Source organism: Aquila chrysaetos, chromosome 1, assembly GCF_900496995.4.
Source record: "Aquila chrysaetos chrysaetos chromosome 1, bAquChr1.4, whole genome shotgun sequence".
Lineage (NCBI taxonomy): Eukaryota > Metazoa > Chordata > Aves > Accipitriformes > Accipitridae > Aquila > Aquila chrysaetos.
The window spans coordinates 43,583,445-43,609,595 of NC_044004.1; positions in this window are offsets into that span (position 1 = coordinate 43,583,445).

A 26,151-nucleotide genomic window follows, 5' to 3' on the forward strand; every position below is an offset into this window, starting at 1 on the left:
TTTTCCTCATGGCAAAAACAGGGTTGGAAGCATCTGCTGAAATCATTGCTTGCTGTAGATTAACTTCAGGGAGGGTAACTGGGTCTATGGAAAAGTAAGGTTTTGTCCATCTCAAACTGTGTAGCTTAAGGCCAGCATTGCTGTAATGACAACAGTCTCATGTTTTAATTCAGATGGAGAATGAACTTTTGAAGCAAGTCTCCTGGTTGTGTCCTCTTACTGATCTTTGGTTTGCATTGCAGAGCAGTTTCCCAGAGTGAACTTGAGTGATTTCAGACAAAGCTTAACTGGAAAATGTGTTCCAGGAATGCATCTAATGCACTCTGGTCACAATGGATAGGACTGTAGTTAGCACAAAGGGAAAAACTCCTGAGATATTTTCAGTGTGAGTGTCAGGTCCTCAGCACCAACTATTTTGCCTGACAGATCTTATCCTGTGGGGCTGCTCTGCTTGCTAATGCAGACCCAGCTTGTGGTTCCCCCTGGCAATGGGGATGTTCACACAACACATGGTGTCAGTGGCTGTCCTGCATGCGTCCCTCAGTTCAGAGGGAAAGTTAACTCCACTTTATCACTATTAACCAATGAACTTTGACTAGGGACTGATAAGTGCACTAACCTGGGCAGGTATTTGGTAGTGTTAGATCTCATTCAGTTTGTACAATTTCAGTTTTCCAGGTTGTCTTTTTTTATTTTTCCCCAGCATATTCCTGCTTTCATTTGTATTCCTGTCAACTTTGTGCCACTAGCCATCTTCTTTAGTACCTATCTACTCCTGTAGCCAAGGCCATGAGTGGAAATATTAAATAAGACTGTTCCCTAAACTAACCCACTTAGGAACTCCAGTAACAACATTTTTCTAGGCTGACAATTTGCATTTCAGCTCGGCTGATTGATGTGGCTGATGTAGCCACCTTGACCTTTTGTAGTGAATAGGGCTAGTCTGTGTGTCACGGAACTTCAAAAGAAATACTGCAAAAAAGGTGAAATCTGTTCTTTATCAAGAGATTCATTACCGATGCCCGCTGTCAGGGAGCAGCAGGGGCTGGCTGCTCCCTAAGGGGTGGGAAGCCAAGCGTGATAATGTGGCCAGCCGGGGCCCTGGCCCTTGCCACCCAAACGAGGGAAGCAGGGCAGACCCCGAGCTCACGGACACGTTCAAGCAACAGCCAAGACTGCCTGGCGGGTTTGCGGTGATGAGGCAGGCCCGAGGTTGGGCCAGGAAGTCAGTCCACAGGGCAGGGTCTGGACCCGTGGGGTGCGTGGTGGAGCTGGGGCTGGTACTCCTCTGGGACTGCCACCCGGGGCTGAGACGAAGTGGGCTCTGGGGCCCGTGGTGTGGGAGCTGGCCCCAGAAAAAATTTTGCCAGGGCCATTATAGCCTCTAAGTGTTGGGTCTCTGGCATATGTTCAGTTGCTGATCAGGCTTCCTGGCAGTTAAAGGTGTGGAAAGAAATGTATTGTTTACGCAATGTGAGGTCATCTGTCTGTGGAAGAGTTTCCTGGATCACATGCCTACAGATGAGAAGAGCATCTGGAGCCATGTTCTTTACCTATAACTTTATATGGCACAAAATAATTCTTCCTAGTGCAGTCTTCACAATCCCTATACACTTCCAGGATGGGGAAAGGAGGAGATAAGGAGTTACAAACTGATTTCTAGTTCTGTGTATGTTAAGGGTTAAAGGGATCTGTTTACATCTGTTTTGTAATTTGCAGTGTAAGGTTTCCTCAGTAGCTATATGCCTAGGCTGTACGTATCTATACTTATACAAGTAAGTTAAGCATGCCCAGGAATGTTTCCGAGCACTGAAACCAACTAATTGACATGGAATAGCCTGCACTGCTGCTTTAAACTTTCTTAGCCTTCAAAACAGGAGGCTACCAATTACTAGAAAACTGCAGATTTCCTAATGGTCCTCATCCTGTGCTAACATCTGAACTGTGTCCAGGCCAGGAAGCGTTCTGAAGATTGCTAGTTAATGCCAGGACTGCATATAACAGTTTAGAAGATAAATGGTTTGGGCTGCTTTTATTTTACAGGTATATACAGGCATTTAGTACCTCTCGACTTTTCAAGGTCATGGACAAGACAGTTGCATATAAACTGAGAAGGCAAATCAGTTAGGCAAGAAACTCTTGAGAGCTTGGAATGGCATCTAAGTGCTTAGGAAAATATTCAAAGTATACAGTACTGATGTAGGTTACACTGAGAAAAGGTGAGGTAGAACGGATGCCGTACTGCTGAAATGGCAACTAGATCTACACACAGACCCTCCTCTAGTGTAAAGGTTGTTAATGGGGAATACCTATTAAATAACTGCTTAGCTTATATGTTCTTGTCTTTTAAGTGTTGGTTAAAGCCCCCTGATATTGAAGAGCTGTATATAGAATTGAACAGATTAGAGATTTGGTAGACAACTGTGTAGATCTTCAATTACAAATTTCAACATACAAACTGTGATCATTTTCTGTTCAGCATGTAATAACATAGGAAGACAGGTCAAATATTGTCCTTTGAAATTGTTTGCTTTGAGGTCAGTGGGATGCAAGATCTGCAGCTGCAGGAAGTTAATTCTTTTGAGTTAATCAAAAAAGCTGGAAAACAGGCTACCATAAAAGATCAAGCTTGACTTTTTTTATAGTGCCAGCTGACCAGATATATTTCTTTGACTGGAGGGATGACTGGCCAGTCAAAAGAAACTGAAAATGTCTAATCTGTATAGATTTCAATAAAGCATTTGACATGGTGCCACATGGGAAAGCAGTAGGTAGATTAAGATGGGGACTGAGATAAAATGTGGAACAGATTAAGCATAAAGTGAGTTATATTGACAGGGGAATTACTAAAATAAAAGGAGGTTTTAACTGGTGCTCCTCTGAGCTTGGGCTTGGGACTGATCATATTTAATAATTTACAGAAGTGATTGAGGCACAAAAAGTGCACTTTTTAAATGTACCGCTCAATGTACATTTGCAACATGCTGACAGACCCTCAAGAAAATGTGGAGAGCAAGAACAGAAGGAGCTGGAAGGAACTGAGAACAATAGGAACCAAAGTGCGATGTAATTTAACAATAACTCTAATAGTACAAAGGACAAGGCAAGCACTTAAGGATTAACAGTAAGGATTAGTAAGACTATCAGTTCTGCTTATTTATGTTCAGGAGAGATAGAGTTTAACTGGAATGAGTAAAAAGAAGGGTTAATAGTATTACAGGAAAATAAGAGTTTGTCTCATTGGACAATTAAAAAAAGATTCCTAGCTTGGCAATATAAAGACTGAGAAGTGTGATGACAGTCACTGAATATTTTAGAATGATAAACATCATAGGCAGTGAAGGTCATTTTTGGGTAACAAATAGTGTTGGCACAGGAACAAATAAGTACAAATGGTGCATAAATTTATTTAGGCAAAATACAGCTGATTGGAGTAGCAATAGAAGCAATAGTAGTGGGTTTTCTGACATACTAGCGACTAATGTTTTGGCCTCCGAGGGTCTTTCTAAACTTATGGTGTTACTAACTTCTTTGACAATAAAGCAGTATGCCATAAAAGAGAACAGAATACAATGTTCTCAAAATTAGAGATTCAGTCCCATTTGTACACAACAATGTTACAGAAGTATTTGGGAGAGTAAGCAAAACATTTGAATAATCCTTTTCCCTTTTTAAATTAATTATTACTGAATAATTAAGTTACATACAGAAATACAACTACTCTGCAGAAGATGACCTTTCCTTAGGAAATCCGGAGTTTCATTTTTTTTGAACTTCTGTGTAGTTAGAACTGCCAACCATTGTTGCACTCAAAATCTTGTTTATGGGCAAAAATGAAATGCACCTCACATAAAGGTAAGAATTTATTGCTAACATAATTGAAATTTTAATAATCTAATCCAAGAACCATTACTGGTCCAAATGTAATTATTACAGAAAGAGAAAGAATACATCTATGCATAAAAAGTTTAATAATAATGAAAATAGAATTAAAATTGTTATTCACACACTCCTTATGAGGGAAAGGGTCAGAAACTGTTCTGCTTTCTCTTCCCCTACACTTCTGGGACATAAGGTCAGTGGTTTCGTTCTGGTGGTAGTGAGGGTGTTACAGTGGTTTGTCAGTGTATGGACTCCTTTGCTGGGAAGAAAGTTATGTTCTTGTTGATGGTTTCTTCTCTGTTGCTCAAGGATATATGTGTGGGGCCATTTTTGTATATTTGCTAACATGTTTTTACACCTTTGCTTTTTCTTTATCAGATGTCATTCTTCATTAGTCTGCAGCTCCACATCCAAATTTCACGGCTTTCACATGTGTTGGATACTACTTCATTCTTCATTACACATACACCCACTTTTGTCCAGTTCCAGGTCCACTTTTCTTTTAGTGACCACTTGTGAGTTGTTTATAGCTGTGGAGTTTCCAGTACCTGGTCTGTGCCCCATCTTTTATTTTCTCATGCCTGTACTCCTCTCTGCTTCATCCCGTTTCTCCACTTCTCAAGCCTCTGCTGTTGTATCAGGCCTGTATTTCTCTATATGTTTGTTATCCATAAATATCTTAATTTACATGGAATAACTCCTTGTTATTGCTATCTGTATAAAAACTATGATTATACTATAGAAGATAAACACAGGTAAAACAAATCAGCCCTAGAACCTGGTCAATTAGGAAAATTCGCTGTTAGAGCTAACCAAAGTAAAAGGAGGTTGCAGGCAGGTCAAGAAAAGGTCAGACAGACCAAGCTGGACAAGCCTCAGTCCTGAGGCCTTGCAAATTCAGTACACAGTGTACAGCCCGTTATTACAGGGCAACACAGTTACACCATCTTTACCCTGCACATAGGAATTGATGTTACAACAAGGTCTTTACACAAGCTGCTATTAGCTTAGAAACCAGGGCTGGGGATGGGAGGCATGATGACCAAAATGAAACTTTTTTTGCTGTGAGGAAGCAGTATGTTAATTTTCCATCACTTCTGCTACTTGAATAATATAATCCCCAAACACTGTGGACACCTTTTTGGGGCCTGATTTGTTTCCATCTGTCCTTGCTATCCTACTGAGACTGTTTCAACCTGTCAAACTCGGTAGCACATTTATACAACATCCCTTTATTGCATGTATTCTGAATTTGACTCTTGTTCCCTGGGGAACTGAGTGCAACTGCCAAAAGTCATTTTACTTGTCACCTTTAACAACCATCAGAAAAATGGAACTATGTCTATGTATGATGAGCTAGAAGGTACTTAGTCACCCATAAGCTATTTATTGCTAGGTCCACCTAGACCTAAATTGTACTGTTCCTCTAAATGATAGTGACATCTAATGCAATAACTTAGAATATATTAACTGACTCTAAATACATGCCATTATTTTTCTGTGTTAATTTGGCTTTAGACAAGGAATAATCAAAAAGAAGGTGAAACTTCATATTAGAAATGCAGTAGAATATCTTTGGAAACCTCTCAGTGCTTCATGATCCATTTTCATCTCCTGAATATACTTTGTAAGCATTGGCCAAAAATGTGTAACAAAGGTACAGTAGCCTGCACAGTGGATACAGACATACAGTGGTACACTGAAACAGTTGTGGCTGGCACGGTCATCTCTGCAATATGGTGTATTCCCTCAGAAATTTAGGATAAACCTCACCAGAATGCTAGTGGTCAGATTATTATAACCTGAACAATAACAGACCATCATACTAACTTTATCTTCCTACACACCAAGATTTTTCAATTGGCTATGTCAACTACTAAATTCAAAGTATGATATTTCTGCATTCTGCGAGCAATTTACAGAGACCTTTTATGAGATACTTGGTTACAAATTTCCTCTCTTCTGTGCCAAATGCCAAAGAAGGGAAGTTCTAACCATGTGGTAGGAAACTTCTTTGGACTGTAATTTTTCCATGTCAGGAGTCACTGTATTCTGAGCTAAGTCATTGCTATGCAGCCCCTGTCCCAGTTGTGTATATATTAAATAAAAAAAAAAAAGGTAAAAATAAAAAAGGGTTGAGTCATGAATGGTAAGACTCTCCTGGAGACATGACACCTAATGACCCTTTACATTTTCCATTAAAAGTCACAGGACCTGATTTAGTTGCTAATTGCTCTACTCCTAGTCACTTGGGTAGCAGCACATAAATCTTACTGTTTTCCATGGCTTCAATGATGTTATTGCATGGTAATAACAACAGGTCCGTATGAGTGCTTACAATCAAACTAGACAAAGCAGAGCCAACGATGAGCGAAAGATGCATCATACCAGAAATATCAACAGCTGAGGATTGGTGGATACCTTTCTAATGTTACAAGTTTAGAGGGGAAATAAGAGAAATGAAATAAGGGAAAGGGGTAACAGAAGCAGTGAAGCTTTGGAAGAAGAAAACTGGAACGAGCAATGCAAGACTACAGATGTGACTGCTTCCATGGAGAAATTTCTCTGACTATCTGAATGTCCAGGATTTTTTTGTGTCTCTCGTCCTCTTGTTGGTTTCTGTGTGCAGCCTTCTTCCAAAATCACCTGTTTGGGTGGGAGAAAAACACTTAAGCCTACATTCACAACAGTGATAGGAAGTAACAGAACATTAAGCACCTAAGATCTACAAACAGTTTTGCAGAGACAGATTGAGTAAAGATGCTTTCAAAAGTTTTGTCTCTCTGCACCTCAACATAAGGCCTGTTTTTTCCATTTTGTTATAGGATTGCAAAGCTCGTACAGTTCCTCCCATTACAATTTAAGCTGTGATCTAAACTCTGGATTTAACTACACAAATACAGCAGCTGCAACTTTCCATTCTTCTTATTTACCCAGGAACAGCTCTGCTAAATTGTTTCTACATCCTTTGTGATGGTCTTTCACCATCACAATGTTTTGTTTCTTGATCCATTTCTTGTTTTTTTGTCCTCTATCAACCTTTGGAAAGAAGAAATTCACACTTTGTTAAACTCTCCCAAAGCAGTAGTAGAGGGAGACATACGCTTAGTGGACCATGGCATCTGTGAAACTGCTGTTTTCTCTTAGCAAGGTACAGAATGACAGTCCCTCCCTTTCAGTTTTTCAAACAGTTTTTAAAAGTGCAACTCTGTATCTCCACCAGCATGGCAAAGAATAGGCAGCTTGTGGTGTCTCAGAGGAATTCAGATAAGTATATGATATCACAGGTTTTCTTCAGAGCAGAATGTTTTCTTCTGAAGAAGGGACTGATGTCACCGAGCAACAGGTCATTGATGAGAAAACCTGGTGCAAGTCAGTGCTTCCAGGTCAGCTGAACTCTTGCACAGAACAGTTTGTCTAACCTGTACTCCTAAGTCCTTGTTGCCAAGCAAGGTGAGACCTGAGAGTAGAAAGAGGCCAGCCTGGGAAATGAGAAACAGGAGAGAAATGCAGCTTGTGCTGTGACAAAATGTGTGTAGCAGAAATGGCAATTGTAGAGAAGGATTTGTACTCCAGCGGAAGTCAGTCTTTTGTCAGTAGAGTCTCTGGGAGAGATGGGGAGCTTGACATCTGAGGTGGTGATGGAGAGCAAGAGTACACTTTGGGTTTTTGAGAGCAGGTCTAAATATAACTGAAAACAGTGTGAATTGCTTGGGGACTGAAATGCTTAGGCCTGCTGTAAACATGAAGTCAGTGTTGTGTTATTTTCAGGCAGTATGAAAAACACCCGTATGAAAAATAAGTGATTGTTCACACTGGTCATTTCATATTATCTTAGGATAATTGTAATTTGTGGCTTATGAGTATTTCAGTTTCCTGAGTGGAATCTTTTATTCAATTGTAGGTATTGGCTGAATTAATGACCTCTGGGACCTATCTATGCATAGGTATGTTCACATTCTTAATCTTATTTTGGGATATTATTAATAAAACCTAGCTGAGTGTACCAGTGTCTGCCTGTCACCTGGTATTTACTCACAAACTCTGTTTAGCTACCTCTTCTTAGCTCTCTTTGCAACTGACACTATGCAGGAATGAAGAATTTTCAGCTATTCTAGTGATGCCAAGCTAATCTGCAAAAACACCCCAAAACTCTAAACATGCACAACTGCCAGCACTGCTGAAGAGTAGGGCAGTGGTTGGAGGCAGCCGGATTAACGCTGAGGCATGAAGGGATGTAGCTGTGAGGAGTATGAGCTTGGGAGAGCTGGTGCTGGAAATCACGCTTCCCAAAGGGTGCGCAGTTAAAGATGTGGCAGGTACCTGCCAAGAGTGATGCAACTGTGCTGCTGGGAAGAACGTGAAGTGCTGACAGCTCTTGTTCAAACCAGCGAAAGCAGTAGGTGCCAAGAACCAGCCAGGCCAAAATACAGGATATAAGTAGATTTACTGGTGCAAACATTCATTCACGTGGTTCTAGGATGGCAAATTTTGTAAAACTATGGAGCAAATGTGTCTTGTCTTTATGACTTGTTTTCTCCCAGATCAGCTGAAGGGGGTGGGGGAAGATCTGGGGTCATCTACAGGTGGAACGTAAAGTGAGGGACAAGTCACTTTTGTTTCATCTGCTACTAGAAAGATTTAATCTTGGCAGGAAAACAAGAAGTCTGCACCTTAACTTGATTCAAAGTGTGAATTGAAGCTGCTTTTTACTTCTTGACTGTTGTTTGTTTCCCCCATGATGAGACCTGCTGACACATCATCAAAAGATGGCAGGCAGACTTAAATAAGCAAGCAAAGCAAAAATCAGCAGGAAGAAAACTTGAAACTGCAAAATAAAATAATGTAAAAGACTGTTCCATATCAAGGAAGGGTAATTGAATTTGTGAATAGTAGGTAAACATCCTCCTGTTTTAAAAAAAAATTGCTGACATCAGATATTCCTTCTTAAAAAAAGCGATATGGAATAAATCATCTGTCTTAAATTTCTGGCAGTGGAAAAATGGTAAGGTAATTTTTGGAGGAGGCTGTTGCTATACAAAAAAGGCACATTTGGATGAAATATTAATGAAATTACACAGCAGACAAAGAATAGGGTATAAAATGAGTTGTCACTGTTCTCTTGAAGTTTATTCCTTGGAAGGATCTTGGCATTAAGCAAGAAAAAAAAATGACCAAGGAAGAGCATATATTATTCTTTGCTTTCCAAATGGGCTGTTGACAGGTAAAACTTGACCAGAAAGATTATGTAATCCAAAGTTCTTAAAAATAAGAAAATGACCTCATATCATTGCACTACCTACTATTTTCTCACATATAGCTATGTAAAACAAATATATGTGTAATTTACCATAGAAAACATTGTATGTAATATAAGGAGTTTTAATAGCGTCACTATATGTAATATTATAATCAGTTCAGAAAACAAATTATTGACCCAAATAAGTAGTAATACCGCAATACATAGTTTTATATGCAACATATATATTCACAAAAATGATTACCATTATTCTGGGTGGTGATGGTACTTTTTTATTGGGATTTTCCTCCATGCTGTACAAATTTGTATGGTATTTTCAGCACTTATTTGAAATAAAATATTCTTGCAAGTAAAATAAATTTCATAAACATCATGTGATCAATATTTACTCAAAAATAGGTTAAAAAATTGTTTTTCTTTTATATTCACCTATGTGTACCTATGTTGCATGTGGTCATTATTAAAAGAGCTCAGTATTTGAAACGAGTTGCCAGGAAGTAGGATCTGTGATTCTAAATATTTCCATTATACTGCTTGCCATTTCCGAAGTGGCAGGAAGGAATGATTAGCTGAACAGTCTGTACAAAAATCCAACTCCGTAGAAGCACTATTAAGATCTTCCTTGTGGAGGTCAAGCATTGCTTTCAGGAGCACTGGAACACTGAGAGAGGGAGGGCTAATAAAACTGAAGGGAATAAGGGGTACAAACAATGGTCAGATCTTGCATGACCATCGTGGTTGCAATTACATGGGATGGAATAGTTGGTAAACAATATATTATTTTATGATTCTTCCCTCTTCTTCATATTTTTAGTACTTGGAATTCTTAGCAAAATATTTCTGTAAACGTTTCCAGATTTTTAACTGTCTGTGGAGAGTTTGTATGAATATTTTAAGCTGAACCAGCTCAGATGAGCTACATAAATCACATCATGTATTTTAGGTCCTGTGAGAGAGTTGAATGTGATCCTTCCACCTTTGAATGTTTTGCCAGTGTGCATACCTGTTGTGCATATGCAGTCACATTTCAAGTTTGAAAAAAGTCTGCAATACATCATGTTTTCAGTTCACTTCAAATGCATGTATGTGTAGGATGAAGGGAAAGAAAGTGGAGTGCTGGAACAGTTGTGTAAGTTAACTGTATTATTTACCCCCATGCTTTACTGCTTCCTACTATCTTGATTTCTAAACTTACAAAGTTGAATCACTTCTAAGCTGACTACAGGTGTGGCTTGGGTCTAAATTCCTTGGAGCAGCTGTCCTTCCATCCAGGCTAAAGAAGGGAGCAGTTCAATGCTCTTTTGTTTAGTAATTGGTAAATCAATGGAGGCTTCAGTCAATAACATAAGCCCATGGAGGTCAGATGAACAGGGGAGAGGCTATGGCATGTGATTAAATGGTTTTTGAGGTGGTGGAGAAGTGGAAAAGAGGCTCTGATTCCTGAGCAGTGGGTAGAGCTATGTATGTGGAAGTGTGCCCTGGAGAAGCAGGAGCTGAAAGCTGGGTCCCGGCCAGAGGCACCACACAAGAATGTGGTTCCCAGGAGCTCTAAGAGTAACTTTGGGTTAGGTGTGGCCCAGACAACCTGTGTTTGACAACCCATGTGGCTCAAGTAGGGTCAATGTTACGCTTGTTGGGAAACCACCAATATTTAAAGGAGGATTTTTTTTCCCTGCCTTTTTAGAGAGAGAAGGTTCACCAAGGTGATGCAAAGGCAATGATTAAATTTGCGTAATGAGTTTTTGTTGTCTTTCAGCTACTCCGGTTCCTTGGAAAAACATACTAATAATCTTATCTTATATGGCCTTTCTGATAGCTATCATAGGCTTAATAGCTGGTGACTGACTAAACTACAAAAAAAAAAAAAAGTTTTTTCCTTTGCTCTACTTAATATTGACTCCTGATCTTGAGCTGCAAAGTATATGAAAACTAAATAAACTTGGGACAGTAGGTAAATTAAGGTGGTAATTAAACATACAACTCATCGCTGGGGTAGTACATGCTGTAGGTTCAACAAATAGCTGTAAGAAGTTTTCTTAAAGAATTGTGGATAGATTTCTTTCAGCAAATACAACTTTTTTCAAAATAACTAGCCTGGCAGCCACAGATTCCTAACGACTTTGGCTAAAAATAACTAGATGGGTGTACAAGTCATTATATGATGAAAAGATAAATTGGGTTTCCTGCCCATAATTTTTCTTGGGAAATGGACTTCTCTTGCTCTGTAATATTTTTGTGCCTGGAGTCTTTGAGGGAAGCACTCTGAAGAAAATGCGTGGAATAGGAATACCAGCTGTGAAAGGGAATAAGTGCCGGAACCAGCTTTGCTCCACAAACCCACACATTTTTGGAATAAACAGAACTAAATTTGGAGTACCTTTAGCAGCCTAAATGATTATTTCCTCTTCTTCCATTAGCATGCTCCTGAGAAATACCCAGAACTTCTGGTTAGTATCAGTGTTCATTGGCTTACAGCTTCCAATATTTAATTTTTTAAATTAATTTTTGGTGCTGGTAATTTTTGCCTTTTGCAGCTTTATGGTCTTTACTGCTTTCAGGGCCACATAAGGAATGATGGTAAAAAGGAATTGCACTGGTAATTATTGGATTAAATTAACTGTGGAAACGTCAATGTGAAGTCTGAAAACAGCATTTGGGATGGTTTAAGACAGTAGTATAGATTTCCCCTCACAAACACTGTGTCTTGCTAAACAGAAATTTCTTATGTTAAGAAGCAACATATTGTATATGAAAGTGTGTAAAAACAAACAAATAAAACCAACAACAACCAAATAAAACCCAGGAAAAAAAAAAAAAACCACAACAAAGGAAAAAAACCTCTTGAGGGATGCTCAACCTCCTAAAAGTAGGGAGAAGAAAAAAAATAAGAATGGTTGTCCTTCAAACAAGAATTCCTGAGACTGTTCATTTTATTGGCAAGTTAAAAAATACTTGGCTGAATGCAGATTATTAATCTACAGTTTCTTTTTATCTTATTTTGTTTGGTCTGTGAAGATACTGTCTGCATTCCTTCCATATTTCTTACAGCTCTGAGAACATATCAAAAATATGCTGCTGTTTAGAATGATATCGGCAGGACACAATATCTTTACACTTTCTTTTTATTTAAAAATACAGTTTTTTTCAAGAACTTAAGTTGTTAAGTGGTTCCTGAGATTCTGACAGCTGAAATTTATTTGTTCAATAGTTACCATTTCACTACTTTGCTTGATCCAAAATGTGAGCTACAAGCACCTTGATCAATGAATTGAAAATAATCTAGTTTCATTACACAGTAGTTCATTCAAATGCATCTATATCCCTGAAATCTTGTAGGGCAATACAAGTCAACTACAACAAATCTACTTGTGATTTTTATTCCAGCTCTCTACAGGGCAGAGTGGCTGTTAAAGGCAAAAAATCCTTCTAGGCTAGGCTCATATGGACCTGTTTTAACCAGCAAGTATCACTGGAGTATTATTACAGAAGCAAAGAATTTAGTATAGACTTCAAAACTCACAGAGACTAAATAAATATTTGAGTTAGGAGGCTGTGATGAGCTCTCAGCCAATGCAGATACTTTGCAAGCTGTACCTGAACTTGTTTACTACTCTGGATATATCTATTTGAAATCTTAAGTTACTGCATATTTCTGTATTGCAAAACTCTAAGCAAATTTATTTTTATTTAGTTAGGGTGAAATAATTATATATGCTGGATTTTTTTTTTATCACTTCTAAAATTTATTAAAGGTTATTGTTAATGAATACTGTTTGAAATGGATCATCTTCTGTCTTGGATCAAATTCCTCTTTGTTACAGTGAAACAGCACAGTACTCAGACGATTAAAATAGCTGAAAACAAAGCTTTGAGATGGATATATCTTTTAAAATTGATATGTGAATGAAAAAAAGGGTTGGGAGCTGTGTGTGTGTGTGAATTCCATCATCAGGGATAGTTTTGAAAACACTTTTGCACTCCTAATCAGAAAAATGAATCAGAGGACATTGAGTTACTTGCTGCCACTAGCAATAATCTCTAGTTTCAGTCAACTCATCTTCAGGGTTTAGCAAATCCATGCAGAAGAGCCAAGTCTCCTCAGCAGTCTGCAGTAGACATAGCTGTACAATCCAGATATCTTAAAAAATATGCTTTTTTTAAAAGCGTGCCCTTTACTTCTGTGAATGACCTGTGCTTATATATACAGACTGGTTGGAACAGCTGGCCCTAAATCTCATATGATTGAAATCTCTTTTGTTTCTCTCTCATGGCTTTAATAGCAGTTGTAGTTTCTTTTTCTGATCAAAGGTTTCTACTAGGAGTTGACACAGAGAGAAAACAATTTTTGATCTGCAGGTTGGTATAGTATTGATCTGCCACGAGTGTTGGTCAGTAAAGTTAGCATGTTGGCTCCTACTTAACACTGGTGAGACGCTTCCCAGGCAATTCAGCCTGCAGATCAGCTTAATTCTTATAACTTCCATATTTGCAGTTTCTAGAGTCACTGCTTGACAAGGTGGTCTTTAAGCAAGGCTGAGCTCTGGAAACATCCTGTCTACATCAGTAAGAAGCTATGAAAGCTGCATATTATTCATATTATTTATATTAGCATAAATGCAATTTCCTGCCCATTACCTCCATGAAAGTGCGCACAAATTTAGGTCTGTGTGAATCAGGAAATACCCAGCACTATTAAAGTAAAGGTTTGGTTGTAAAAGATAAAGTTTCAGGTGAGAAAAGAAATACTGCACTATTCAGTCAGCTGGGGAAGGAAGAGAATCAGAGTTTGATTCACCTGAGTGCTGTTGTATTTATGCAGATGTCTGTTATTCACCAATGAAGATTTTTTAGAAAACAATCATGTTTTCTAAATTATAAAGCAATCATGTTCTCTAAATTATGTTTAAATGACAGTCTCCCTTTGCACCTAGCAGAAACATTACTAATGTTTAGAGACTAGTGCAAAAACTTAATTTGCCTCTGTAGCCAAACACCATTTTTCTTAGTAGGCAGAAGGTGCAAGCGCTGATTTTAAAGCAGCAGCAGTGATGTGCATGCAGCAGTCAACACAAAAATCCCTGCTAAACTCCCCAAGACAGACACCGCTATTTATAGGATGCAAAAAGGTTTTACTTCTTTTTTTTTTTAATAAATGTAGTTGCTATAGAGATTTCTGAAACTCATCGCTGTCTCTAGCTGCATCCTGTGACCTATTATTTCTGAGGAATAGTCCCCAAAACATCATAGGAATTGGTTACAATTTTCCTCTTCCTAAAAATTGCCCATTCCCTCTGTGTGAATTGCTCAAATGAAAGGGGTTGTCTGCAAATGATCTAGGCATAGTTGTAGGAAATTATTTTGCCACTAGCAAAACTGTTGCTGTATGAAGAGAAACAATGTCTCTGAGAAAGGCTATTTTTCTGCCTTTGCTCTGACACTTGGGCAGCTGGGAGACTATATCCACTGATGGAACTTTTGATCTCTAAATGCTCAACTGGCCAGCACCCTCTGCAGTGGCATGGGGAAGGCACAGTGTTTATTTCGTAGCTTGCAGAGGGATCCAGTTCCCAGGTATGGTATTCTCTAGGCTCATTTTTCACTCTAAAAGTGTATCAGGGTAAGCAATGGTCTTAAGTAAGACAATGCTGACAAATGTGTTGCTGGTCATAAAATGAAAAAAGCAGTATGTCAGCTGGTCACTGGTAAAAAAGCTTACAGGGAGATGAACTCATGCACTACATAAACACACTTTTATAAATGTGATATTAGTGACATGTGAAAGCTACTATACAACATAAAATACTGAGTATTGAGGAGAAGAGTGGGAAATACCTGGGAAGAGAATTGTGTGATACACAATTGCTGGAATTCATATGCTTCCCAAGTGCCTGCGTCTCAGGAAAATTTTATGATGCTGACTCTCAAACAGGCTTGTATCGTGCCTCTGTGATTCTTACAGGAAAATTTACAGCATGCCACAGGGCAGCTGGGCACGGATCCATTTCCACTTCACAGAGGGAAACGGAGCCCCGTGGCTCTGTCTCCCCCTCAGCTCTGGGTCCTTTGTCTACCAGTTTGCAACGGGGAATCTTTTCTGTAAAGCCATGCAATACGGTGCAATGGCACATGTTTTCATTTCGCTAACCCACATGAATGGATGTTGCATGATGTCTGTTTAATTTGTGGTTTGTTTGCACAAATGAATCCCATTTCAAAGAACAAAGCAACCAGCACAAGTAAAATCTGTTAATCAGTTATAGAAGAGATGTAAAAGGTAAAGGAATTAGTAGGCAAATGTAAGGAAGAAAACAACAAACACCAATGGCAAACTTCCGACAGGCTGCTGTAGTTTGTGATATATAAATGCTGGCAATTTATTTCTGTTTCATTTACCTATCAGTTCTGTTGGCTGCCATTTCATATTTTTTTGTATTATGGTTCCTCTAAGGTGTATGGAGTCTTCTTTAAGGACCACATAATATGTATTGTACTGTTTTCAGTGTTTTATAACAGAAGAAATCTATTTTAGTTAGCAAATCTACATCTTTCAGTTTTGAGTCTTCAGTCTTCCATAGCTAATTGCAATTGCTGCCAAACAATTACACTGATGTTCTCCACTACCTTTATTTAAAAAATAGGCATCTTTTTTTAAAAATAGTTATGAAGATTACTTTGAATGTGTGTTGGCACATATGTATGGGTATTTCTGTGAGTTCAAGCTTAATTTGGGGTGAGGTCTTCAGTTTTGTTTCATATAGTAACCTGACTTAATGAAGCTGCTGTTTCTAGCTCAGCCACCTGCCTGGCAGAAGCACTCGAGACTGAGAACGTGGCCAGAACATGCTGTGGCTCAGTGATCAGCATTATTCCTTGACTTCAAAATACTGTTTTGTGACATTATCCTGTATACTTTCTAAATTTCATGGTTGATTGTGAGTGCAATGAAACCAACACCCCCACCCCCCAAACCAAAGGCCTCTGAATTTTATTCCTGTGCTTTATTACCTGGTTATACTGTATTTTGTCCAACATCCTTACCCAAGATAAGGATGTTGTCCTTATCCTATCTGAACTTGGCATCATCACTTGCAAATAGCTGTATTTGCTTTTACAGATTCAGAATGTAATTGTGCTAATTCAAGATCATGCACAAGACAAATCAAAAGCTTAGAAAGGAAAGGGTTAATCTCTAGGACAGGTTCAGGACATATCAGGTGTTCCAGGGAAGGTTAAAGGGAGCAGGTGTAGCTATTGCAATGCATAAGGAGGTGGCAGTAAGAGTAATTATCTCAGCTGATTACCAGGTGGTCATGTTTTCTGAAATATGTAAAGTGGGTGGGGAGGAGAATGGGGTGGGTTGTTTTTGAGTTATGCTAACTGAGTGAAGAAGAGAAAGTCCTTTGCAGTTTTAAGCCTATGTTAGGAGAAAATAGGGATAGGGGTCTCTTTTTTTCTTGTGGTTGTTTTCATGGCTGTTTTGGCTGGCGTGATGGTGCTTGTGATTCAAAGGACCTATGTAGGTAAGGTTTTTAATTTTATTTCACGGTCTGTGTTTTGTTGCAGAGATTTCACCCCATTGTGTGTTCCCCTCTTGATATAAACTTCACTTTGAGCTTTGTAACATCCTTCCATGTCTGTAAACTAATAACTCAAACTAAGTTGTTGAGAGCTGCTCCTGTGAGTCCTATAAGTTTTCTAAGTTGTTCCAGTTCAGCAACCAAATATTGATTTAGGAAACCTCCTGTGTCTGCTCTTTGGTTGCCTGTCTGTTCATTTGTAAATGATGTCCATCAAAAAATAACATAAAACATGGGAAGGCAAGTTATAGTTGGTGGGTTTTGTTGGGCCATTCTAAGAAAACGAGCCCTGAATAAGATGAAGTACAAAACATTTCTTTTCTTTATAGAGTACAGGGATTCATTCAGGAAAAAGTAACCTCTAAACTGATGGGGAATGATGTTAGTTAGAACTGGAGCCTGCCTTGGCACTCTGCTGAGGGTAAGCTGCAATGTATTGATGTGGTGCGGCAGGAGTGGATTGGAAAATCTGACTGCAGTCTCCTTTCATTTACTATCGTGCTGGGTGGCTAGGGTAAAACAGCAATTGCTTATATGACTAAGGAATATTGAGGAAGTACTGAATGAATTTTAGCTGTCTTCCCTTGCAATTTAGCTGCTGGAAATTACGAGCTGGTATCATAAGATCAGGCAGTATGAAGAACTGCCATTGGAGAACATCTGTGTTTAAATGATTGAGCAGTGCTATCATAAAGATTGCTTAATTCTTATAACATGCCCCATATATTTATGTGTGACTAACCATAAGTAGTAACAGCATAGCAGATGTTATTTATTTTTGAAAAATTAAAGTAGTGGCCTAGACGTGGGACTTTTCAGTGTAGGAGGTGACATAATCATAAAAAACAGAAGTGGTATGATGCTGGCATATCTGAGAGGCTAGCCAAGTCAGCATACCACTTTAATGTCTGGAAGAGTTCCAGGTTTAACGAGCGTTTAAACTCCTTTCTGCTGTGGGAACAGCATAATGAATATGGACAAGCCTGGGTTGCAGGTTGGCTGACACAGCTGTCCTCAGGATTCAAGGGCTTTAATAGTTGCCCATCCCTGAGCTCTTCACTGTTTTTGAGTAACACCCCAGCCTCAGACTTGGTAACCTTCCTGGCAATGAAAGCAAGTCAAAGACTTGGAAAATTGCTTTCTCACCACTTCTGGAAGTGATAGAGTAGTGCCATGTTAGTAACAAAAAGCCCTCCCGTGTTTCAGTGTGCTATGCATAAATGTTGATCTTTGTTATATACTATTCTGTATGTACATATTTGGAGAGGAGAGTGGATGTAAGTTCAGAATGCTATCATCTCTGAATAATTGTAGAATAAACTTATTTTACTGAGCATAACTTCTGACACTAGTGAAAGGAACCAGGTGGGTTGCACAACCCTCTGGCACAACACTGCTGTTTGTCACAACAGTCCTTATACTGATGGTAAGTGGGACCATGTTTTAAATGTGTACAAAATATCATAGTTCATCTGATAGAAATAGCCAGGATAGCTGTTCCTTTGCTATACATGTAAGTTCATAGTTATGTAGTAAATACTTGCTCTTCTCAGATGCATATGAGACATCAGAGAAGAATCTGTTGTTCCACAAAGATGAAGGTATGGAGAAAAGCAGCAACTACAGCAAAATATAGAGGAAAAATTCCAATTTTTATTTTAGTTGGCAAAGGTACAGCATGTAAGCCTGTGGATGCCTAGGTGCGTGACACAGAACCGTGTGCTTTTTTGTGCATTTAAAACAACTTGCTCAAAAGCCCCTGTTCAACAAGAGATACTATGTTGTGTACCAACCTGGACAGTCACTGTGAAGAGCGAGCTATCAGAGGTATCTGGGGTAACAATTTACTTATGGGAGCCAGTCCTAATGGCTGGCAGCATGATTCTTTCCTCATTCAAGGCTGCCATAATGTCCTGTGCACCTATTTCCAGAGCACAGACTGAAAGCCTTTTGAAGACCAACATCAGTTGGTTCAGACTACAAGTTTTAGAAAGAATTTGAAGCAAAACCTATGATTTAACTTTGTTTGACTAACTCTGCCCCAGCAAGTGAGTAGTAAAATGTGGCTCCTAATGGGTGGATATGATTCTGAAACAGCAGTGTTGGCAGGTGAGACATCCAAGGGGCTCATGAAGGTAGCACCTCCTTGCATTCAAAATACCCTTCTGGAACACTGGGTCACCTTAAAAAGCAGTAGAGGCTAATAGTGTTTTGGAGTTCAAGCTATTGATTGCGCGAGATTTGGACTGAATACATAACCTTCCTTTGTAACTTGGGACAGCATTTGCTTTGGACAGCAATGATTCTTGAATGTTGTAGTGTTTTAGGGGTTCGGTGGTGTGTGTGGTGGTTTGTTTGTGTTTTGTTTTTTTTTTTTTTTTTTTTTAAAACAGTTGGTGCAAAAGGCTGCAGCTGAAATCAGGGCTCTAAATGATGTTGAATCCACGTTTTGTGGGTAAGCTGCTAAAAGATTTTTTTATTTAATCATTGACGATAAATCATCTTTGGTTTAGGCTGGGAGGGGCCTTTGGGCTTGTCTAGTCTGACTCTGATCAACTTGCTTGTTTTTACTGTATAGGAGGAAACAGTATGTAGCATTTTGATTCTGGTTGAAAATATTTCAGATAAAATGTACTTTGCTCTAGATAGGTCTAGTAAGCAGTATGACTAATATATTAACAACACCTACCTTTCATGTTTGCTTTCAGCTTCCACGCCTACCAGATGACAAATGAAGAAGTTAGAGGTGGGGGAGATTAACTTCTGGGCTTTGTGCTGGCAACCCCCTTGTCCCCAGTATTCCAGAGTAGGTGTATTTGCAGTTTGGTCTGGATCAGCTTTCATGTTGCCTTCATTCCTGTTGGCGATGTCCTTTCTTGCATGAGAGTAATAACCCTTACAGGAGAAATCCAGTTCATGTGTTGTTCTCAAATACAAAGCCTACAGAGTTAAACTCACATTGAATACCCTCATGTTTCTCCTGTTCAAGCGCTTTGAGGCCTGCTGATCAAAAACACTTATCAAACTGAGCTAAATTAGTGTACTACAAATTTGGTATGCTCAATTTAGCATTGTGAAAAATTCATTTGGGATAATAGACTTTGCCCATGGGATTTAGAAGAGCCATCAGGAAAAAGAACACAACAAACTTCAGTCTTGGATTGCTAATTAAAAATCGTTAGCATTGGGAAATGTTTAATGCTTCAGCCTAATTTTCGACAAATAAGATAGATCCTCTAGATAAGCTAATATCGAGAAATGCTCAAGAAGTCTAGGGAGGGCTAAAATGGTTTCTGTTCTGTCACGCTATTCTTGTAGTGGTTTTGTGTCTCACCTGTCTTTATGGATGACCTGGGCAGAAAAAAAGGATAGGCTGGAGGTCATTTACTGCTGACACAAAGCTGTTGGTCCCCAGAATAGCTGTTGGTTTTACAGAGCACTGATGTTTAGAAAAAGAACTGTATTAGTATATCCAGGTGAATTTTAACAGTATAGAGTGCAAGGTTGTTCCCTTAAGAAGAAAGGAAACTTTTTGCTGTGAGATGTGGCTTGTCACCTTGTTGCACTGGTAAATCATAAGAAAAGTATGTGCTACTAATGCTATAGACATTGCAGAAGAGGCAACTGATCCTAAGGTGTGTCGATTGAGAAATCTGGCAGGAGAGGTTGAAATACTAGTGCCAGCACAAAAGGTGAATTCTTTGCAGTAATGTGTATACTGTTTGAAATTACAAGGTCAAAGCTGTTTTTCATCCCTAGTTTCTGAAGCCATCTTGGGACCCAGAGATTTTATATTTTCTTTATCCTAGCAAAATTGACCCCATCGAGGCATGCCATTGCTTTTTGTTAATATGCAGCAGGGTTAAATAAAAGGAAAAGAGAGAGAGAGTAGACAGTGAGGACAAATTTTTATAAGCAGATAATGTACTCAGGCTCCAGATTAGGAGACAGAGTGTAGTTGTAAGAGGAAAGTGATTATTGTATATACCTAGAGAGGAGTGGGAGAAAAAAAATCTTAACTGGTTTCTGGACAGGAGCCTTCATAAATCTAGAGAGTATGTTATAATTGACTTCAGCAGGGAAATTATGTTTGTGATCCAGGAGGTCTCTTCTAGTCTTCTCTTCATTAGCACATTATTAGGAACTGTCTTGCAGTTATGTGATCTACTCGGCGTTAGCTTTACAGAAAAAGAACATAATACCGTTTAAGGGAATATTTGTACTACCTGTATCAGTTTGTGTAAATAAGCTCCCTTCCATCCACCATAGGAAAACTAAATTCATCTTAGTATCCTATGTGCCAGAAAGAATATTCTGAATGAAAAATATATTCAGTAATTTTACTGCTGGTAGCATCACTTTTCTGATATATTAGTGATTTTAATCACAAATTTTAACTTTCAGCCAATTGTCATAGAGAAGAAAGTCAAGTGTAATACTGGGGGAAGAAGAGTATGATGACAATGATTAGAAGTACTTTTTCTGTGAGTTTGCATACATCTTGCTAGCTACTTCTTTGCAGGAAACAATATGTTGTGTAATGTGGATTTTGTAAATCCCATTAATTTTTCATTGAAGTTGCACCCTTCCCCCCTGGAGGGAATACTAATAATTCTGAGTATAGAGGAGCCTGGCATCAGTTTAATTACCCAGAAGATTATCTTGTCACCACTTTGAATGCTAGTTAAGCTTCTGCTTCCATTTTCCCTACTACTGGAGACTGCACCCTACTGAGCAAACAGGAAGAGAGTCTGGTGTTTATGTGTGTTTTGGTATAGAAAATTGAAGATCACTGTTGGGGGGGAGGAAAGGAACAAGTGTTATGACTCTAGATGTTTTCTGTACTGAATCCTTGAGGTTGGATTCTGTATCTGAGATGCTGTAAAATAACTTATTGGGGAATTCAAATGCCTTTGTGAAGAACTTTTTTGGAATAAGTTGAAGCAAAAGAGTGCTTTTATGCACTTGCTAGTGAGGAAAAATAGTTCAAAGATGTGTATGTTAATTTTAGTATAATGGAAAGTGTGAAGACAAATCTTAAAAACATATCACCTTCTAAATAAAGAATACTTTCTAAAACTGTCTAAAACACTTAGAAGTACTGGCTTGTTCAAAGCAATATTTCTTTTCTTAAATATGCTCAAGTTCATTAAATGTGTTCTGAACTAATCTCTGACCTATACATATATTCCTGCAAACTTGCAAGATGTGCACTTTTTCCCAGCTCATACTGCATTCAGCCCAATGTAAAGCTAAACATCCTGGTGACTGCATATTGATTTTTGTGGGAGTGCTGTATTCGCTACATTTCAATTTGGATTATATGAAAATTGGACTCCTCTTTGGATGCAAGTGCCCTCAGAAGCAAACCTATTTTTTATGAAGAAGAATGGATGGTATAGAGAGCTGTAAAATCAGAGGTAGAGTGTATTGTTTTGGAGAGAGTTTCAGATATTGATGTATTTCAGGGTTTTCAGTATAACCAAGTTCCAAAAATTGGCTGCCGCTATGCTGTGCTATGTCCAAGTCCTGCCTCTCTGCTGTGCAGGACACTGTAGCTGCAGTGGTTCTTCAAGTAATGCTGTCTTGCTGCCCAGCCTGTCACTTGGTGCCGAGGGTGTGCCAGCACTGACTGAAAGTAAAATTGGTTAGGAATTTTGTTTGCAAAATTGAAGATAGGGGGCTGGCTCTTTCTGGGTGTGTTCATCTTCATTGACTTCAAAGGCCTCTATTGATTTTCAAATCAACTCAAGACTCCACATTTTTTTCTGATTTTTAATATGTTAGCTAGCCAGTGTATAAAAGCTAATGAGGAAAGTGTCGCAACAAAGCAAAATGATCTTTTAGAGGTACAGAACTTGTAAAGAACACAAATTAATGCGATGACATCTTCTTTGCCTCCAGTGTGCTTTCAGGGAACAAGCTCCTTTTCTAGTGAAGAGAAGCCTTCTTTATAATATATGGTTGCATATTTTATTGGGCACATTGTTTTTAAACCAAGACTTCAATATATGTTGTGTAAATTATTCTTTAGTAGGCAAGTTCTGTAATACCTTAAATACATGAGAATATGCTTTATTCAAAGTAGCATGCTTCTGTTTTCCTTATGTTTTATAAAAATAGTTCTGCTTGTCTTGGATGTTGTTTTATATCAAACAGATTCATTGTACCAGTAGTGGTCTTGATGATAAAATCCAAAGTGCCAGGCTAGTGAAAAATCTTACTCATATGACTGAATTCTGTTGTAAATTTTATGAGGGAAAGAAGGGGGAAGCATGTTGAAGTTGATCCTGAAATCATATGGAGCTTAAGTCAACTTCAGCACTCAAAATTATTGAACTCTATGGGTGCCACATTGTCTTGCATCATGAGGTAGGAAGAGGTTGAAAATATGTCTACATAAACCCTATTTTGAGGATGAAATTGGGATTATAAAGGTCTCTGATGGTCCTTTGCCCAGCATGAATTTCATTCAGAAATCTGATTTTGGTCTTGAACAGAGTTACAGAGCTCATGGGTATCTGTAATGTGGGGAGGACAGCCATTAGGCTTTCGGGGGCTGGGGTGGCTGCAAAACCTCGCTCTGAGGAAGGGCTGGTTCAGCAGGAGGAGTGTGTGCAGCAGCCTTTGCCGAGGCTGGGATGCCTAGGCTCGTGAGCTCAGAAGCCTGATGGGAGTGTGTGTGCGGAGGTTGGGATGACTGGGGAAGCCCAAGGTGATCAGTAAAGCCCACTGCCTGGGTATGCTCAGGAGGTTCGGGAGGCTTGGCAGCCCCCAGGGACTTCTTCACAGAGCTACTCCCCAGTGCGATGGTGTCCAGCTTGTCTTGCTCTTCCTTCCCAGGTGCAGGGCCTTGCATTTGCCCTTGTTGAACTTCATAAAGTTCCTGTTGGTCTGTTCCCCCAGCCTGCCTGGGGCCCTCTGGGTGGCAGCTCTGCCCAGGACTGGGTTGGCTGCCTCTTGGAGAAGTGGAGTGGGACCAAGGTTAGAGCTAAATTGGTAGAAATACCATTGTGAATTAAATGAACTATTCCCACATGCATCCATTTTGTATTTTCACAAGCTTTCACTTAAAAGAAATTGTTGTGTTTTGTAAAGAGTAGACTGAAAGCAATACAGTGTTATAAAAACTAGCATGGTGAATAATCAAGAGTATTCAGATAGCTGGTGGTGTTATAGCCATTGTGAAAGGGTTTTTTTTTTTTTTTTTTTTTGTGGTTTTATGTGTGGGTTTTTTTGGTTGTTTTTGTTTGTGTGGTGGTTGGTTTTTGTTTTTGTGGTTTTTTTTTTTTTTTTTTTTTTTTTTTTGAGAGGGGGAGCACTGTTACTGAAGCTACAGCAGTGAGGAACTGTGGATGCTGATGCCTAACTGGTACAGGGTGTTACTGCTATAGGGAACAATTCTTGTGGGGGATATGCCAGAAGGTGAAAAGGGAATAGCTGTCCTTGAGCGTGGGCAGACTAGAGTACTATGAAAATGCTGCTTGGGTGTTCAGTGGTATTTGATATGCATCTCTTGGGGGTAAAATAAACAAGGAAGGGCTGCTGGACTCCAGCCTTAGTGGTATATCAGCAGGAAATACTAATGAGCCTTGCAATTTTGTTTTCAATATAATGTTTGCTTTTTATAATGGTTACTATCCTACCTACTTCTGCCCATAGGATGATGTAGCTCTTCACAATGATACCAATAACATTATATTATGAGAAATGGATTTGTGGAGCTGGCATATTTTATAGAGCTGTTTTTATTGATAATGTTAGTAATCAAAATTCTCATATGGAGCGATCATTAAAGCTCATTTAAAAACCCTCTGAGGGTTGCTTATAGCTCAAATACAGTGCAAGGAATTTAATTCTTAATTATATACAGAGGGATACATGAAATAGAATTTGCAGTCACAGTGTGTTTCTTGATTGTGAATCCATAATATATTATTGTTTCTTCAGAGTTGAAAAATGCCATTAATATAAGAGAAGAAAGTATTCATTAAATCAGTGGTGCAGCACGAGGCTCTTAATTTGATAAAAGGAGACTTAGAACTAGGTAGCTGCTGCACGGCTACCTTTTTTTAGACTCCTCTATTGGTCACAGTCGTGATACTTTGATAGTGAGTTCAGTATTTTGACAAAGAGCAAAACTTAATCCTTTAAGCCGTATTCCTGACTCGAAGTGCTATATGAAAGTGATAAATAGCACTTCAGAATTAATCCATGGCTAAAGTGTAGATTTTACCATTGTTAATGGTTAAGATATTTTTTTTTTGGTCATCTTGGTGTTCAAGATAGATATTAAAAAGGCAGTTATTAAAGTTTGCGAATACTTGTATTTACTTACAATATATAATTTGATTTCTAAAATTAGTGACTTGATTCCATCTATTCAAGGGTGTATATATAGTTGGTGTATGTGAGCCATATACTTTTTGACATTATTCTCATTCAGGTCTAGGTGAAATTTTTAGCAGATATTTTAAAGGGGGGGAGTACATTTAAGTAATCTGAAGCAGTCTGCAAGTTTGCGTCTGTTTAGCTGGATCACTTTCCTTTAAGTCCCGAATAACTGAAATATTTGAAATATTCTGTCACTGTTTTAAGAAACGCACAAAATGTTTGTAGAAGAAAATGTTTATTTTGGTGTTATTTAAAGCATTTATCTGGAAGAGCTCAAAATGTAAGAGTGCACTTCATTTTGGTTGAGCAAGGGACTTTGGCTGAATGAATGGTATTGTATGAAACAAGAAAAAGTGATTCTCAGTTCTACCCTGATCTGTGCATATTCTTCCTGTTTCTCTGCTTTGATACCTTGCTGAAGTTTGAGTATGTGCAAGGTTACTTATATCTGTATGCATGACAGATGCATAGGATCCTTGTTATATGCAGGTCATGGAAAATGAAAGTATCGGATGGAGACCAGAAGTTCAAGTTCTGCTTGTGTCATTGATTTCACTCCGGAATGATATTAAACATTGGCTTGCTAGCAAGCACAATAAGCGCATACTTGAATGGTTCAGTGCTTTGGAAAGGGTCTTTTTAGGAGCAAAGTTGCCTTGTCTTTATACCTGGATTCATGCAGTATGTGCTCAAGTGCATCAGTGGGGTCCTCTATTTGAAACCAAGTCTGAAATCATGCATTGGGATCCCATTCAGTGCACTCTATGTAGAAGGGGGTGCCATGTTCTCCAGTGGCTGCTCTCTGTGTGCACTAGTGTCTGTGACCCGAGACTAACAGGTGATGCAAACCTGACTGCTGGTTCACAGTGATGTGATAGAGCCTAGGACTGTAACACATCACAACAAAATTAACCTTGGCCGTTCTCTCTGTGCCCCACATGAGTTGTTAATGTAGAAGCACCTGCTAAGACAAACTGTGACTGCCTCTCTGGTCCTGGTGTCATATTTTAAAATAAATAAATAGAATAACTGATTTCT